General features: G+C 39.5%; 1 protein-coding gene across 1 annotated transcript in view; it reads right to left on the bottom strand.

Moving 5' to 3' along the window:
* Nucleotides 1-20,238, bottom strand: part of LOC126484682 (meiotic recombination protein SPO11) — a 255,803-nt gene that overhangs the window by 194,102 nt on the left and 41,463 nt on the right. The window lies entirely within an intron of this gene.

The raw sequence follows: 20,238 nt of genomic DNA, 5'->3' as shown, positions 1-20,238 counted from the left end.
TTGCTTAAGTGAAAATATTAAATGAGCTCATGCAGAAGTGAACAAAGAGACTGTTTATTTAAATTCTTGCAAAATATAAACTTATCTGTAATATATAAAATTCATTATATCATTCCATATCACTTATTCATAACAAAGGGCTGCCTTAAAATGTGCAAAATGTCACCAAAACCAAATAAAAAGCATGTAGAATTTTAAAAAAGGCAGTAGCTGTCCGAATTTGCCCTCTAGATACTGTAACTTTGGACAGAGATTTAAAAAACACATGTGTCCGAAATCATCCCAATCCATGAGGTGACTTCGGACACTTTATTTAACTGCCTCAGATAAATATACCTACACATACACTTTCTGGTTCTGGGATATTTTATTTGTTACACATATACGCTACCTCTTCCATAACAATCAATTTAATCTAACAGTATATATGAAAGCTACAATCAAAATAATGACAAAACCGTCCAAAATCACCGTGTTTGACAGTACTATATAATATTTTATTGTTGCTGATTCCCAAATATTATTTCAATTTAAAAGAACTATTTTCTCTCTGACATCTGTATGAATATGGAATTAGTGTTTATTAACTGCCTCTATAAATGTGCTTTAATTCAAAAACAATGAAAATATTCAAATGTTTTGTATAAAAATTAAACAAATTTCTTGACAGAACACATGCCTAAATCAACAGTGAAAGAGAACTTGTAGAACAAATGCAAATAATAATAGTTTCTTGTAACAGACCTTACAACTTGTTTCAAATAAGAATCATTCTTTTCAGTGTACTGAAAATATTGATATTTTGGATTTGATGTATTTTTGGCATTGATATCACACAGACAATTTATCAAAAAGCCAATAGTCCAGAAAATTGTGCCATCTCAAAACAAAAGTACAGCTCATCTCTTTCACAGTCATTAAGACTACATGACTCTTCAGCAAACAAAGTAAACTCATTTGGTAAATGGTGTTGATAACCTGACAGAAAGCAACAGAGGAGTCAAATTGCTGTAACTCGTGCCATTCATTTAAATTTAATAAAATGTAGACTAAAACATATGCACTTGTACCAATTTTAACATAAATCAGTAAACTGAAATTAGTTCTAGGGCTTCTCAGTAATGAGGGTGGGAGTTGGCTCCAGTGATATCCCACATGAAAATGCAGGCAATTTATGAGAATTTTGTAACAGAACAAGCATTGGTTTGGTATGCTAGTGAGTCTGAAATGGTAGAGATCCTGAATGCTTGACATAACGTGAGCAGCTGCCACTGGAAGATAAGAGGCAGTTCCCCAACCTTCATACTGGGACTGCACATGAAATGTTCCAGTATCCATCCATATCTACATTTACAAACATACTTCGCAAGTCACCAGATGATGCATGGCCACTCACAAACAGAGTGAGGGAAAAATTATTGTCTACAAGCCTCCGTACAAGAACTAATATCTCTAATCTTTTCTCCATGGTTCTTACGTGAAATGTGTGTTAGCAGCAGTAGAATCATTCTGCAATCAGCCTCAAATGCTGCTTCTCTAGGGATTTCCATTTTCGTTCCCAAGGCATCTTGTAATACTTGCATGTTGTTTGAAATGTAGAGTAAAACAATTTTCTCATAAATCAGTAAACTGACATTAATTCTGGGGCTTCTCAGTACTCAGGGTGGTAGTTGGCTCCAGTGATATGTTAGGGGACCAAATGCTATGAGATAATATGTTTTGTAGACCCCACACGAAAATGCAGGCAATTTACGACAATTCCACAACAAAATGAGCATTGGTCTGGTATTTTAGTGAGTCTGAAATCCCTCTATTGATTCTCATTTGAGTTCCCAAAGCATCTCATAATGCTTGCACCTTGTTCGAACCTACTGGTAACAAACCTAGCAGCCTGCCCCTGAAGTGCTTTGATATCTTCCTGTAATTTGACCTGGTGCAGGTCTCAAAAAAATGAACAGTACTCAACAATGGATTGCATTAGTGTCCTGTGTGTGGTCTCCTCTACAGATGAATCACACTTTCCTAAAATTCTCCTTGTGAACTGAAGTCGACATTTCGCCTTCCCTGCTACAAGCCTTACATGCCCAATCCATTTCATATTGCTTTACAATGTTACATCTAGATATTGTCGGAGAAGAAGCTGAGCAGCACAGTCACTGTGGTGTAGTGGTTACAATACTAGACTGTTTCATGGAGGGGGCACACCTGTGTTCAACGCATTATGCGTTACGAGACCACACAGCAGTGGTGGTTGCTGTGTGCCAAACTGGCCATCCGACGCACATTGACACACTATGGCAGAGCCAAAGCCAGGTGGAATCACCACACAACTGATTTCTACTATAGTGCTCTACGTGAACTCATGGATCATCCTCCATCCCCGGATCGTCTACAAAAAGCTCAACGCATCAAGGCAAAGATTTTAACCTTGACCAGATGCCGTCTAGAGGGAGCCATTGTACAAGCATGCAGCCAAGACAGGATTAACAGTGAAGAACCTTCTATGCATCATATTGTTCAAAATGTTCGTCGACGCCGACAGGCATTAATGACAACTTTAGACCTACCTGATGGATGACGGCTGACTTCGCAAGCTACCATTGCGGATGCATTCACAACGCACTATAGACTTTTCTATCACGAAGTACCTGCCGGTGCAGAGACCATTGCTGAGGTTGCCCAGGAGACACTTGGTACTCTAAACGCAGCAGCTGCAACCCTCCTGACTTCTGAAGTGACCACCAATGACGTCCAAGGTGCTGTGGGCAAAGCGTCTCTGAATCAATCTCCCGGCCCGGATGGTTTACCTCTCGAATTTTACAGAACCTTCCAAGATTTGATGTTGCCACGATGGAGGGACATGTACTGGGAACTTTTGTCTGGCGTGGCGAACCCGCTACCAATGTTCATGGAAGGCTTACTTGTACCAGTCCCGAAACCTGCAGGAGGAAAACGACTCAACAGTTATCGGCCAATCACGTTACTCAGTTCCGACTTCAAGATTTTCACACGCCTTCTAGCAGTGCGACTCAAACATGTCTTACGAGACATTGTTTCCCACGAACAAACATCCTTAGGCGGCGATCGTAATATACAGACACCCCTCAGTGAATATCGAGATGTGATCGCTGTGGCAACACACTCGCGACTGCCAGGCGCTTTAATCTCCATCGACTTCAGACAAGCGTTTGACCACGTCAATCATGCATTCCTCAATGCAGTGATGGACCGCATGGCAATTCCACCGATGTTCACGCAAGTGATTATGCGGCTCCTTTGTGGAGCAGCGTCCAGACTTCTCGTCAACGGCAGACTTAAAGAACCTATACGGAATGAACGCTCAGTACGGCAGGGTTGCCCTTTGTCGACGGTGCTTTATGACATTGTGATGGAACCGCTCATTTGTGGATTACGGCGACGTTTCACAGGTATTCCACTCCGGGATCATATTTTCTGCTGCCGAGCTTACACGGACGACTTGGCTCTCGTCGTACGTTCAGCGGCCGACGTACAAGCTGTGATGCAGTGGATTACCCACTACAGTGCAGGGGCAGGGAGCACTATGAACGTGGCAAAATCATGTGCCATGAAGATCGGCCACGGTCTTCCCGCAGACAGTGTAGTCCCATTTCAACTGGTGGACCCACTTCGTTGTCTATGATTAGTGCACACGCGAGACATTCGCCGCACCTCGGCGATCAATTTTTGGGCGCTACTGCAACGCATCTGGGCCAACATCCAAAATCACATACTACGCCCGCTGAATATGTGCCAGAGAGTCACCTTCGTCAATACCCATCTGGCAGCCCAGATACCCCATATAGTGCAGATTATGCCCATCACTGTGACAATGGCGGCCAGATTACAGGCGGCTTTTGGCTATTTTATTTGTTCTGAACACATCTTCAAAGTCCAGTATGAAGCTCTCACCTTACCGAAGCGGGACGGTGGCCTCGATCTGGTTAATGTGGGAGCCAGGACTACGGCACTTTACAGCAGTACTATGCTCCAGTTATGGAAAAGCCAAAATGCTAGTTTTACTGGAATGTTGACCACCGAGCTCACACCTGTTTCGAGATGCCCACTGACATCTCTGTCACACATCCCACCTCCAATGTCACATATCAGCCATTTCTTTTTGGAGTACAGTTACATATGCACCAAGCTTCCCAGGACCAGGAAGACGATCACCTGCGACATCTATTGCCTCCTCTGAAAGTCTCCACCCCGCAACCCCATCAAAACATGTCACCCCCAGGTTTCATAGCCTACAGTTTGGAAAATGATCCACCAACCATATCACACCACTGACACCACCTCTATGTGGTACCTTCTCGTCAACGGCAAGTATACTACAAGACAGAAACCGGATCGCATCGCACTGGTGGACTCACCCCTGTGCCTCAAGTGCAATGTCGAAGATACAGATTTACATCGTTTTGAGTGTGCGCCAGCAACAGCTGCCTGGACCCTCGTACAGAAGGTTGTGGCTTTCTACCTCTGAGTACCACCACATCACGTTTCTCCCACCATGATGATATATCCCGACACGACCTACTTTCCATCGGCTAAGTGGCACGCCATCACGTGGATCAGTGGCATGCTGTCAACTACCTCTTCCGGGACGACATCGTTGATCCGGCGGACTTTTGGACACGTCTCCAAGTGCATCACCACACCCTTCGCTGACATCGACACTATCAGGCCACTTTTGCCAAATATTTACAGAATATTTTCACCAACCCGCCTCAAAGCTGGAATCTCAACGAACCGTGCCAGCCAAGACTGGACGATCCCACATTCCCCTGTAATGGTCAATGATAATGACAGAATGCATTTTGATCTGATGGCGCACCAAAGTGGAGCATGGCGCGGAAAGTATTCCTATTTTATTTCACTTCTCTTTTCTCCTCCTCTTTTAAGTTTTTTTTTCCTTACACATGTTTATGCTTTTCACGCATAGCTCTCTATCTGCAGCCTATTTGTTTTCTTTATCCTGTTCTCCCTGCCCCCTCCCCCTCCCCCCCAAAAAAACATAAAAAAATTTGGGTTGCTGCTGATGGTGAGACTCTATACTCATTTATGTTAACAATAAAAAAGTAATAAAATAAAATAAATAAAAAAAGAAGGCCGTTGCGGAAATATAGCTAAAAAAAAAAAGTTCAAAACTCACCTGAACTGTAAAATTTTAATTTCTATATTCAGTTCGAGTACATTCTAGAAGTATCCACAAATGTCAAGAATCACTGTACTGGAATGTTCTGTAACTGTATATATATACTGCACGTGTTCTGGCCGGAGGCAGTTCACTCCACGCTCTTGTATGTGCAAGTGCTGAATAAACTTTTGTTAAGTGAAGTTAGTGTTCATCATTCATCTAATTACGCCTTTTTCTATGTGACAATATTTAATTGATGTGACTGTGTCAAGCAGCACGCTCTTAATGCTTACTCAAACATTAAGAGTTTGTTTTCCTACTCATCTGCATTAACTTTTCTACATTTAGAGATAGATGCCATTCTTCACATCAACAAGAAATTTTGTCTAAGTCATCTTGTATCCTGCTACAGTCACTCAACAATGACACCTTTTCATACATCACAGCATCATCAGCAAACAGCTACAGACTGCTACTTACCCTGTCCACCAGATCATTTGTGTACACAAAAAAATAACAACGGTCCTATCAAACTTCCCTGGGACATTCTTCATGATACCCTTGTCACACATGAACACTCACTGCCGAGGACAACATACTGGTTTCTATAGTTAAGAAATCTTTGAGCCACTCACATACATGGGAACCCATTTCGTAAGTTTGTATCTTCGTTAACAGTCAGCAGTGTGTCAAATGCTTCACAAATACCTAGGAATATGGAATCTGCCTGTTGCCCTTCATCCATGGTTCGCAGGATCTCATTTGAGAAAGGCCAAGCTAAGTTTGGCATGAGAAATGCTTTCTAAAACTGTGCTGATTTGTGGACAGAAGTTTTTCTGTCTGAAGGAAATTTATTATATTCAAACTAAGGATATGTTAAAGAATTCTGCAGCAAACCAATGATAAAGATATTGGTCTGTAATTTTGTGAATCCTTACTGTTACCATTCTTAAATACAGGAGTCACCTGAGCATTTTTCCAGTTGATGGTGTCTTTGCGCAAGGTGAGAGATTCATGATGATTGCAAGCTAAGTAAGGGTTCAATGCTGTAGAGTACACTTTGTACAACCGAACTAGGATTCCATGAAGACCTGATGACTTATTTGCTTTCAGTCCTGCCAGTTGTTTCACCTGTGACTAACCTAAAGCTCTCACGGGGGATAGTGCTGATGCTTTTGAAATAAGTATGTCCCATTGATCCATATGCCATGATCCTATAGTCTACTTGGTATCACTTAAAACCTTACTGAGGCCACTTTAACACTAGGACACCTAACTTTTTTTGTAACATTTATGCCGAGACCAACTGATATTAAAATAATAAACTGATAAGAAATTATGACTTTCAGAAAGATTTATGTATTTTAACTAACAGAGTAACTTATAAATCTTGTTAATAGTTATAAACATTAAGTGGAGCCAATATAAAATTGGCATATTATAACACAAAATAAAATATGTTGATATATTATGCAAACTACTCTGAGTCCTCAGTTTCAGGGGAGGAGATACACTTCACAATTCATTCTGAATGTGTATTACAAACCTGATTATGTCACTGTTCACAATACTGTTTTGGTTTACATAGATAGTAATACTTCTGCTTCTTTATTTAGTTTGTTTTACACAAACATGACACTGAACTTTCCTGCAGGAGGCTGACCTGCATGTGTTGCAGTACTTTTCATTTTCTTTTGTGCAATACTTTCCATTGACTGAACAGTCAGGTTAGGTAACCTTCTCACACTAACACTTCTTCCTGCTACCTGCAGTTTCACTAGTTCCAGCCCAGCCTGGAGAAGAAAAATTTTCTGTTTGTTGTGTTTCTTCTCATTTCATCTTGGATGTTGCTAGATGAACATGGTGGTTGAACCGATGGCACAGATATAAATGAGAAAGTAAAATCTTGATTGAATCCATCTTTTTGTTCCCCTCTTGTAAGTGCACCTATGAATCATTTGATCAATGTTATCAATTCCACATTTAGTGGAATTATAACATGTATTTATGTTGATTTAATTCTTATCTCCTCCTTCAATGCCTTCATCTTGGTGCATAGATGATAAAATCACTAAGTTTCTTCTTGGTTTTCACTATGCAGGACATCAAAGTAACTGGTGGCCTATCTGTTGTTGGGTCTGTGAACAAGAATATTGAAGAATATAGCTCTTGATTTGATGTTTTCTTCATTATTTCTGGAACATGCATTCTATTTGACTGGAGAATTCCTACTGTAATGAATTTGTAGTCTTGATATAAATCTTCTGCCAAATCCACTGATGTGTGGTATCGGTCTGCAGCACTCTTTCTACCAGTACTTTTCACAGGCACTACCAGACATTTAACAACAGCAGCTGAACTTCATTCTTCTTTGCAAAAACTTTGTACTTTACATGTGTTGGATTCCATATTTATGATATATCTGTCTATTGTGCCTGATATCATGCATATAAGGAGTTGTACTCACCAGTGGGTATCAACATACAAAGACAGGGGGCCAGAAGTAACAGAGCAGAAAACTGTCACTGTAGAGGTTTGGATTAGAGAAAATAATTAATCTGGACAATAGTCTGAGAATGTCATCTTTAGGATAAGCAGCGATCTATCTTTATCTTATATTGTCAACATCCCATTCTGGTGTTTCCACTGTTTGACGACAGTATATGAGTATTTTAAAATGAGTCGTTATTAATCACAAAAGAAAATATTCTACAAAACTACTAAATATTTTACTTACATATATAAATATGTATTTCACAAGCCACCATGCAGTGCATGGTGGAAGGCCGCTAATAATGCTGTATATGAAGATTATGGGATTGTTTTTCCCACCCATTGCATTACCTTGTCTTTTCCTTCATTTAGAGCAAGCCCCATTCATCACACCAACCACAAATTTTTTCTGAGTCAAACTGTATCCTCCCACAGTCACTCAACAATGATACCTTCCTGTGCGCCACAGCATTATCAGCAAACAGCTGTAGACTGCTGCTCACCTTGTCCTTCAGATTACTTATGTATGCAGAGAGTAAAAGTGGTCCTATCACACTTCCCTAGGCTACTCCTGATGCTACCCTTGACTCTGATGAACGCTCACCATGAAGGACAACAATTTTTTTTTTTTTTTTCTCCAATGGGCCCGCAGCTCGATATTAGTTGTATAAAAACATTATGAATTAATTCCAAAAAGCTGCTTCTTTTTTTGAGATGCAGATACAGTGAACACACTAGAAACACAGAATGCCACCCATAAACCTTCTTTCAACACCTACAGATAGAACAACATACCACAGACATGTAGAAAAAGCAATCCAAATTTTGCATATAACACCTACAGGTTGCTTACTCAATATTCTGGAAGAGGTCAAAATCTACACACATGCACACAAATATTGACAACAAATACTCAACGAGAAACATTCACAGATAAAAATAAACAACACGGTAACCAAGGGAAGTCGATAAGTAACTGCTCTGATGTAAACTTATAACATTGTTGGTTAAAAGTCAAACAAAAAATTGCCACACACAACAAATAAAATTCAGGCTATAACTTCCAACAAATATAGCCTATGAAAGAAAAGATGTAAGAAAAATGCTTACGCGACTAACCAGCAATGTTATAGGTAAGTTAAGAATTCCATAAATGAATGGTTGTCAATCTCATATATGAGAGGTAGGCTACTGTCTGCCCTAGAAAATAGTATAGCATAAAACCATTACTTTAAGATCGCCTGATGATGGCAATAGTGCTGAAACAGGCCTGTCCTGATTAAATAAACATCTCAAAAAAAGAAGCAGCTTTTTGGAATTAATTCATAATGTACTAGGTTCTATTACTTAAGAGGTCTTTGACCCACTCACATACATGGGAACCTTTTTTGTATGCTTTGTTAACAGTCAGCAGTGTGGCATTGTGTCAAATGTTTCATGGAAATATAGGAATATGGAATCTGCCTCTTGCCCTTCATCCATGGGTTTGCAGGATATCTTTTGAGAAAAGGACAAGCTGAGTTTCACCCAATTGATGCTTTCTCAACCACTGCTGATTGTTGACAGAAGAACATGTTCAAGTAGAACTCCAGCCTCCTAGCAGAGCAGAGAACAGCAGCAGCAGCAGCAGGAGGAGAAGCAGTTTATGTACATCGTTTAATTTAGCGTTATTCTAACTCACTTCTGAGTAGAAGTGAACATTAGCTGATTATTTACCTATTTCTAGTAGTGCTTTTTTTTGTTTTTGGTGTAAGAGTTAGCATAGTTTTTGACTGTTTGAGCAGAGTGAGTTTACTTTGTAATGTAGTACACAGTGTGTACACATCATTTAGTTTAGTTTTACTTAAACTTACTTCTGAACAGAAGTGAACACTAGCTGGTTATTTGGGTGTTTCTAGTAATGCTATCTACTTTTGTTCTAAGAATTAGCATATTGTTTGCGTTGAGTGAATTTACTTTGTAGAGTAGTACACAGTTTTTATCCATTGTTTGCTTTGTTTGATATCTTATTCAGTTTTCATATACAGCACGATATGGAGACAGACTGTGGTTGTCGTGAACAGACACAAGGAGAACCAGCTGCTGTCTGTAAATGGTTGGAAGCTGCATCCACCACAGGCAACAGGCTTTTGGCTACTGCTCAAAGCTGCAGCGACATCGCGGCACCAATGATGAGATGTGCAACACCTCCAGTGCCATTGGAATTACCTGGTGACTTGGTTGTCACTGTGTCTTCAAATACACAGCATCTGAATGATCCATCTTCGTTTGTTAGTGAATAGCATACAGTGGAGGGTTTTCGCGTCACTTGGAGGAGGGCAAAAGAGGGAATGGGCTGCACCACGGCTGGCTCCTTATGCCTGAGCAACAGGTACAAAGTACTAGCCAGTGTTGATAGTACTTCTCAGCAACTGCCTTTCCAGTTGGGTCAGTGGCTGATTTTCCTACCCAATCCTGACATGTGTTGAGGGTGGGTATGCTAGTATTTGGTAGTCCCAATGTTAGGTGGGTAACAGAGCCCTTCAGGGAAATGGAAAGCAGGGTGGGAAGGAATGCCACTGTGCACTTGGTATATTTGCTTGTCCAAGACGTAGAGGAGGCCCTGCTGACAGCTATTGAGTGTACTGGGTGTAGCCAGCTGCAAATAGTGGCACATGTCAGCAGGGATGACGCCTACCACTTGGGTTCTAAGGCCATCCTCAGTTCCTTGCAGTGGATGGCTGATTTGGTGAAGGCAATTAGCATACCATGTGAAGTGCAGGGTAATTTGACTATCTGTAGTGTCATAGTCAGGGTTCTCTGGTTTAGAGCGGAGTGTAAGGTCTAAAGAAGAGGCTCAGATGATTCTGCAACGGTATAGGATGCAAATTTCTTTACCTTCGCTACCAGGTGGGGAATTGTAGGGCTCCACTTAATAGGTCAGGTGTGCACTGCACACTGGAAGCAACTACTAGGGCAGTGGAGTACATGTGGTGTGCAAATGCATTCTTTTTTTGTTAGAGGATCATACGATTGAGATCAGAGATGAACTGCCAGCCAAAATTAAAGATATATCAGCCAAAATGTTCTCAAAAATGCTCATCCTCACAGATCAAACAGAGAATATTAATATGGTATTAGTAAACAGCAGGAGCATTGAAGGAAAGATTCCAGAATTAGTATTGATTACTGAAAGTTATAACCTTCTTCTACATACATAGGCATTGTATGGTGTGTGATGGAGGGTACCCTCTACACAGGTAGTGTTAGGAACAGAAAGTTGGTTTAAACTGGAAGTGAATAGCAACAAAATCCTAAGTTCAGATTATAATACTTATTGCAAGATATGTTAGTCACCAATGGTGGCTGCATGTTTGTTGCAGTAAAGAATATGATAATATATAGTGAGGCTATCATGTGTTCCGAACGTGAATTAATCTTAGTGAAGTTAAGCATCAAAGGATGGTCAAAATGGTAATCAGATGCTTTTATAGACTGCCTGGGCAGGAGCTGTTGTAGTAGAGTGCTTCAGAGAAAACTTGCAGAATATTGTTAATAACTTTCCTGATCATACTGTTGTATAGCGAATGACTTCAACTTGCCAGGTATATATTGGGAGAGTCACGCTGTCAAAACTGGTGCCAAGAGTCACGGATTCATGTGACATTATTCTGAATACAAACAGATCTGAATTTATCAAAGGGGTTAATGTAGGGGAAGGTAGCAGTGATAATAATGCAGTGATAGCAACTACGGCTATGGGTATTGCAAGAAATGTTACGAAATGTAGGAAAATTTATTTGCTTGGCAAGGGTAACAACATAGAAATAGCAATATATCTGAGTAGTCAACAGTGAATATGCAGTGCTGAGGACGAAGATGTGGAACATAAATGGAAGAAATTCATAAGAATCATTCACTCTGTCTTACACAAGTATGTTCTGAGCAAGGTTTAAGTGATGGGAAAGACCCAATGGGGTTTAATAGACAAATTAGAAAACTGCTATGTAAATAGAGAGGGCATCATCACAGATTCAATAAAGGTCAAAACCTATCAGACAAAATGTGAATAAACCAAAAATGAGAATAAGAAGACCAATGAAAGAAGTGTTCACTGGCTTTGAAAATAAATTTTGTCAACTGATCTTACTGAAAACCATAAGATGTTTTGATCTTACATAAAATCAGTAAGTGGATCGAAATTGTCTTTTCAATTATTCAGCGACCATACATACATAAAAACAGAAGATAACACAGAGAAGGCCAAAATACTGCATTTGGACCTCTGAAACTGTTTCACCACGTAAAATCATAATATGGTTCCTTCTTTCTCTCAGTGTATGAATGTCAAAATGGCAGATACTGAGATAACCAATTGCAAAATCAAAAAGCAGCTACAATCACTTAGCAGTAGAAAGGTATCAGGACCACATGAGAGTCACATAAGATTGATCCCCTTCTAGCAGTAGTTTATCAGAGTTCGCTGGGGCAATTAAGGGTACCCAGCAACTGGAAAAGAAAACAGGTCATTCCCAATCCAGTTTTCAAGAAGGGTCATAGGACAGCTATAGGTGTAGGAAGCATGCAGCAGTCCTCAGCAGCTAAGAAGCCTAAGTCAGTTGAAAACTGCAACAGAAAGAATAAGGTTCTGCTACTAAGCAGTTCGCATGGCAGAGGTGTGGGCCAGCAGTTGCAGGAGGTTTTGGGGAGTGAGTATCAGGTCACCAGCATTGTGAAGCCTAGGGCAGGGTTGGCTCAGGTGACTGTTAACTGTTATGCAGGAATTTTATGAAAGAGGATCAGGTAGTGATTGTGTGTGGAGCAGGAAATAGTCTTGATGGGGATGGTGAATATGGTGTAGGTGTTGACCTGGTAAAGGTAGCTACTCAAACTAGTGGCATTAATGTGCACATTGCGCAACTGTTTCAGCATCATCATCTTAATGCTGCTGTTAGGCACATTAACATGGGGCTGGAGAAGGCACTGATGGTAGATGACATGGCTCACATTGCAGTGGTGTCAGTCGACTCCATCAATAGATCAGATTTCACTAGACATAGCCTGCATCTCAATAGGTATGGGAAGGAGAGGCTGGCAAAGCTTATAGGTGACAGTGTAGTGGGTGGTGGTGGGATCATTCATGGAAAAATCCCTGTAGTAGTTGGTGTTAGAGCTGGACCTTTTTTATATTGAAGTTAGCTGATAGGTATCCACGCTTAAAGGAAGTTCCTCTAACAAAGGAATCACCTCCAGAGGAGGACAGGTATCCAAGTAGAGAAGTAATTAGTATATTTCATCAAAATATAAGAAGCATTAGAGATAAAATTAGTGAACTGCTTACGGACGTTGACTCTGACATTATTGGTGTATCGGAGCACCACTTAAATAATTCGACAATTCAGTTTTCCTTTCTCAGGAACAGATTAGCTGGCTGTTTTTCAAGGAGTTCTTTGTGGAGTGGGGGAGTGGCTACGTATGGTTTTTTTTTTAAAAAAAACAGTATTCCATTTGAGTCCTTAGATGTATCATGGCACTGCACTGAACAGGTATTTGATTGTTGTGCAGGGGCAGTTCAATTTAGTGAAACTAAACTTGTTGTTTATAGGTCCCCTAACTCTGGCTTCAGAGCATTTCTGTTGAAGCTAGAGAGGGTTCTTGGTTCACTTTATAGGAAGTACCAAAAATTAGTAATATATGGTGATTTAAATATTAATTTTGTATGTGATTGTGCAAGAAAAAGGATGTTGCAAGATCATATGATCTGATGTAGACTGTGTTTTATCCAATCAGGGTGCAGGGGAGCAATAGCACAGCCATAGACAAATATTTTTTTCATTCTTCATTACTAGATGGGCATTCCGTTAGTAAATGGGTGAATGGCCTTTCAGACCATGATGCACAAATTTTAACACTAAAAGATTATTGTACTCAAACAAATGTTATATATAATTACAAACTATATAGAAAAGCTAATCCAAAAGCAAAAGAGAGTTTTTTAAACATCATTAAGGAGCACGAGAGGCAGGGTGTTTATAGTGCCCATAACATAGATAACAAATATCATGCTTTCCTTAACATACCTCTCATGTTATTTGAAATCTTCTTTCCATTAGAACATTCTAAACAAGGTACTAGCAGTAAAAGGCAGTCTGGGTGGCTGATTAGTGGGATAAGGATATCATGTAGAACAAACTGGGAATTCTACCAAAATGTTAGAACTAGTAACAATGAAACTATAGTAGCCCATTACAAGCAGTATTGTAAGGTGTTTAAAAATGTTGTCAGGAAGGCAAAAAGAATATGGCATGCAAACAGAATAGCTAATTCACAGGATAAAGTTAAAACCACATTGTCAGTTGTGAAGGAAGTGTCTGGTTAGCACCACAAGGTTGACGATATAAAGTCAGCTCACAGTAAAAATATTTCTGTTACTGATAAGTCAGATATATGTACAATATTTCACAATAATTTTCTTAGCATTGCTGGTGAATTAAATAAGAACTTAGTTTCTACAGGGAATCATATAACTCTCTTGGAAAAATGCCTTTCCGAGATTGATGTCTGAAACATTCTTCTGTTATACTGATAAGGGGGAGATTGAGTCAATAATTAAATCACTGAAGACTAAGGGCTCTCCTGGATATGGTGGACTGCCTAGCAGAATATTAAAGTACAGTGCTGCACATGTTAGCCCTGTACTTAGCCATATTTGTAATTTTTCCTTTAAGAATGGTCAGTTTCATGAACAATTAAAGCACGCAGTGGTAAAGCCGCTTTATAAAAATGGAGAAAGGGATAATGTAGACAATGTTAGACCTAGTTCTATGCCATCAGTATTTGATAAAGTTATTGAAAAGGCTGTGTGTTTAAGGATGATTGATCACTTTATTTCACATTATTTGCTATAAAATGTACTGTTTGGTTTTAGAAGTGGTTTAACAATTGAAAATGCTATATCCTCATTTCTCTGGATTAAAGAAAAGGTTTTGAGTGTTAGGCATCTTTTTTGATTTAACTAAGGCATTTGATTGTGTTGATCACAAAATATTGCTCCAGAAGTTCGACCATTATGGAAAATGGGCTCAGAGCTGGTTCACCTCTTACTTTAACAACAGAGAACAAAAGATCATTATTCACAGAGTTGTAAACGGCTACGATGTGGGGTCTGAGCAGGGCACGGTCAAATGGCGGGGTGGGGGGTGGGGGGGGGGTTGCTCCAGAGATCAGCACTAGGGCTATTCCTTATTTATATAAATGATATGCCCTCTAGTATTACAGGTAATTCTAAAATATTTCTGTTTACTGATGACACTAGCTTGGTAGAAAAGGGTGTTGTGTGCAACATTGGCTCTGTTTAAAATAGTGTAGTTCATAACATAAGTTCATGGCTTGTAGAAAATAAACTAATGATAAATCGGAGTAAGATTCAGTTTTTACAGTTTCTAGCACACAATTCAAAGAAATCTGACGTTTTAATTTCACACAATGGGCATATGATTAGTGAAACTGAACTGTTCAAATTTCTAGGTGTTCAGATAGATAGTAAACCGTCTCGGAAAGCTCAATCAGAATCTTGTTCAAACACTTAATGCTGCCATTTTTACTATTTGAACGGTATCTGAAGTAAGTGATAGTTGCACACGCAAAGCAGACTACTTTGCTTATTTTTGTTTACTTATGGCATATGTTATTATATTTTCAGGGTAGCTCTTCCCATTCTCAAAAGATATTTTTGGCAGAGAAATGGGTGGTTCGGACAATAAGTGGTGTAAATTCGTGAACCTCTTGTCGACCCCTGTTCATTAGTCTGGGTATTTTGACATCGGTCTTTCAAAACATATATATATTCTTTACTGCCATTTCCTGCTAACAATATCAGCTTATTCCCAAGAATTAGGAGCTTCCACTCAGTTAATACTAGACAAAAATCCAATCTGCATTTGGATCCCACTTCCTTGACTCTTGCACAGAAAGCTGTGCAGTGCACTGCTGCATCCATTTTCACTAAGTTACCACAAGAATTCAAAAATCTTAGCAGAAATCCATGAGCTTCCAAATCAAAACTGAAGAGTTTCCTCATGGGTCACTCCTTCTATTCTGACAAGGAGTTCCTTGAAAAATTAAGCTGATTCCTGTGTTATATTGTTGATTGCATTTACATAAACTTGTGGACTGACTTTTTTAGGGTTATAAACATTTAATTTTATCTGTTGTTTCTTTCATGTTGTAGTTTCATGTACTGATATGTTCCATGACCTTGGAGATTTGCCACAACTTGGTCCAATGGAAATAGACGTGTAAAATAAAAAATAAAACAGATGCACATAATTATATGCCTATAAATATGACATCAATCTGTTATAGTATTATGGAACATGTCTTATGCTCAAGAATTATGACTTTTTCGAGAATGAAAATCTCCTCTATACAAATCACCACAGATTCCGCAAAAGTCAGTTCCTCCAGGAGATTCATAGCGCTATAGACAATGGTATTCAAGTTAATGTCTCATTCCTTGACATCAGGAAGCCACTGGCACCATCTCACACTGCCATTTAGTAAAAAAAAAAAAAAAAAAAAAAAAAAAAATGGACTTACTGAGTGTCAGAACTGATTTATGACTGGAGTCAGGACTTTCATGCAGATAGAACTTGGCATGTTGTTCTTAATGGAACAAATTCTACAGATGTAAAGGAGTACCCCAAGGAAGTGTGATGGAACCATTACTGTTTACAATGTTCATAAATGATCTAGTAGAAAGCAATGGAAACTATTCAAGACTGTATGCTGATGATGTGGCTGTCTATAAGAAAGCAGCAATGCCAGAATACAGTGTCAATTTCTAAAACAACCTATGGAAGACAGATGAATGGTGCTGTCTCTAGCTGTTGACCCTGAATGTAAACAATGTAACATATTACAAATACATAAAAACAGAAACCCACTACTGTAAAACTACACTACTGATGATAAACTGCTGGAAACAATACATACAGTAAAATATCCAGTACAACCTTTAGTGGAATGAACACATAAAGCAGACAGTAGGAAAATCAGACACCAGACAGATTCATATGAAGAATCTGAAGGAAATGTAACCCATCCATGAAAGAAGTGGCTTACAAGGCGCTTGTTCAATCAATTTTGAGTATTGTTCATCAATCTGTGACCCTTACAAGGTAGGACTGATAGAAAGGATGGAGAAGATACAATTAAGTAAGGCGCTTTTCATCAAGGGATCATTTAGTTGGCGTGAGAGCATTACAAAGATGCTCAATAAACACCAGTGGCAGATGCTGCAAGAGAGGTGTTGTGCATCGCAGACAGGTTTACTACTGAAATTTCAAGGAAGTACTTTCTGAGATCAGTCAGACAACATATAGGGTTTGTATTAGCAGTATTGGGAAAAGTTTCAGAAAAATAGATTTATTTGAGATATTGCCTCAAAATTCTTGGAAGTGCAGCCCTTGAGCATCAAGACATATTGCTGGTAGCTTTTCCATGACTCAAATGCCCCATGATAGGCAGATTCCAGAAGGTCCTTAAGGGTATGCATGCAAGCTCTTTTGATGGCACTTAGGACCCCATGGTGGTGTTCTTTGAGGGAGGATTTCACTTTAGGGAACAGAAAATAGTTTTCTGGTGCTGCTGTTTATTGTCAGGTAGTCGGTGTGGCTGGGTGCATTGTCGAGATGCAATTTTCAATTTCTAACAATAGCTGGCTTAACCCAGTTGACCCTTCTCTTCATTCTTCCCCCTCTAGGTGAAAAGCACCATTCACTGTCTGGCCTCTGTTACAAATTCCTAGTGGACCACACACTTGAAGTTGAAGAAAACAGTGAGCATTGCTTTCACTCTGGCTTTGCTCATTCCATGCTTTTTTGGATGAAGTGATGGAGCACCTCCATAACCGATTTCCGTCGCTTGACACAAAATTTGATGGTGTACTGCTGTTCAATTATTTGCTGCATTTTGCATTTCCACGAAGTCATTCGATAGGGCTCCCCTAAAAACAAAGTCTTGCTTGAATGGACGCTCGCAGGCAACTGGTGCTTGGTGTGTGTTGAAGGTCATCCCCCCCCCCCCCTGCCCCCTCCATCATTTCACTTCTTTTACCCTTGTTATATACAGGAGACACTTGCACTTTTTTCCAATGCTTGGGAAATAAATGAATGGCCCATAACAGATATACAATTTGTATTTTACAGGTATTCAGTTTGCATAAATCTAGCTCAGTAACAGACAATTCATTGGTGTTGTTTTGATCTTCAGTCAGAAGACAGATTTGACCGAACTCGCCATACTAGTTTATTCTGTGGAAGTCTCTTCATCTCTTCATAATTACTGCAGCCCAAATCTGTCTAAACCCAATGACTGTAGCTATGCATTGGTTTCTCTCTACAGTGTTTACTCCCAATGCTTCCATCTATTACCAAACTGATGATTGTTTGATGCCTTACGGTGTGTCCTATTAAACAGTCCCTTCCTTTAGCCATGTAATGCCACACTTTTTTTTCTGCTGTAGAACTGTATTTCAAAAGGTTCTAGTTTCTCTTTCTCTGAACAGTATATTGTCTTCATTTTACTTGTTAACAAGGCTAGATTATACACAAATACTTCAGAAAAGAGTTCCAAACATTTAATTTTATGAAACTTCCTGGCAGATTAAAACTGTGTGCCGGACCGAGACTCGAACTCGGGACCTTTGCCTTTCACGGGCAAGTGCTCTACCACTGAACTACCCAAGCACGACTCATGCCCTGCCCTCACAGCTTTACTTCTGCCAGTACCTCGTCTCCTACCTTCCAAACGTAACAGAAGTGCTGGTAGAGCACTTGCCCGCGAAAGGCAAAGGTCCCGAGTTCGAGTCTCGGTCCGGCACACAGTTTTAATCTGCCATGAAGTTTCGTATCAGCGCACACTCCGTAGCAGAGTGAAAATCTCATTCTGGAAACATCCCCCAGGCTGTGGCTAAGCCATGTCTCCACAATATCCTTCCTTTCAGGAGTGCTAGTTCTGCAAGGTTCGCAGGACAGCTTCTGTTAAGGTTGGATGGTAGGAGACGAGGTACTGGCAGAAGTAAAGCTGAGAGCACGGGGCGTGAGTCGTGCTCGGGTAGTGCAGTGGTACAGCACTTGCCTGCGAAAGCCCAAGGTCCCGAGTTCGAGTCTCGGTCCGGCACACAGTTTTAATCTGCCAGGAAGTTTCATATTAGCACACACTCCACTGTAGAGTGAAAATCTCATTCTGGATTTAATTTTATATTTGACACTAACAAATTTCTCTTTTTAGGAGATGCTCTTCTTGCTATGACCAGTCTGCATTTTTTATTCTCTCTACTGCAGCAATCATCAGTTATTTTCCTGGCCAAATAGCAAAACTCACCTACTAGTTTTAGTGTCATATTTCCTAATCTAATCCCCCTCAGCAACACCTGATTTAATCTGACTGCATCCCATTACCATTGCTATATTTTTTTGGTGTTGTTCTTTTAACCTAATTTTGAGACTCTACCCATTCCATTCAACTTATCCTACTATTCCTTTACTGTCTCTAAAAGAATTACAGTGTCAAAGGCAACCTTAAGGTTTTTAATTTCTTCTCCCTGAACATAAATTACCTTTCCAAATTTCTCCTTGGTTTCCTTCATGGCTTGCTCAATGTACAACCCTGTCTTACATCGTTTTATGCTACTGCCCCTCAACTCATAACTGCTGTCAGGTTTGTGTTCAGGTTGTGAGTAACCTTTCACTCCCTGTATTTCATCCCTGCTATCTTCAGAATTTCAAATGTGTTTGTCTAGTATTGCCAAATGCTCCTTCTAGGGATATAGATGTCGGCATAGTCCATATCAATTCAGGCAGGCTAGGAAAAACAGTACCTTCATAGTCTCGGATGTTATTAATTTAGCATACATTAAAATGAAGGAACATGTATTTTTTCATTTTCACCAAAAAGATTCTGCTCTGAGATACACTGTGCTTACCATTCTGAATATGCAAATTTTTGAAAAAATTTTAAAATGCTGTGTATTTGGAACAGTTCTAGTTACTTTGCTCCTGTTTTTTATCTAAAAGATAATTGCTTTATGATTACAAAGAAATCCTCCATCTTGACTTACCTGTCAAAGTTCTTTTACTATAGTGTTCTGAACTTTTTTATAATTTAAGGAAATTTATTTTTCAAAAATGCCAGTCCATAAAATTTCGATTTTTTTCTGTTGATTAGTACCGTATAGTTCTACATTCCCTGAAAATGAGAGCTTCAACTTGTAGGTTGAACAGGTTTTTTAAACAACTGAACTTTTGCCATACATAAAACGTGTTTTATTATCACATTATCACATAACAGGCACATAAAAATCAAAACCTAGCCTTATTTACATAATTTTAGTTTTGAAAGATGAGTAAAGAGACTTATTTTTCAGCAATTTTAAATTGTTCCAAAATGTATGTGAGTTAAAGGTTTCAACTTATAAAAGTTCTGTGCACTCTGTTTTGTACTGAAATTAGCCATTCAATGAGCTAAAAATGTGTTCCACTGCATCAGTATCTTCCTTTGATATAGAGTGATGCAATCCTGTTGAACCAACAGGAGCACTTAACAGA

Source organism: Schistocerca serialis, chromosome 6, assembly GCF_023864345.2.
Source record: "Schistocerca serialis cubense isolate TAMUIC-IGC-003099 chromosome 6, iqSchSeri2.2, whole genome shotgun sequence".
In the NCBI taxonomy this organism is placed as follows: Eukaryota; Metazoa; Arthropoda; class Insecta; order Orthoptera; family Acrididae; genus Schistocerca; species Schistocerca serialis.
This window is presented reverse-complemented; position numbering and strand designations above follow the sequence as displayed.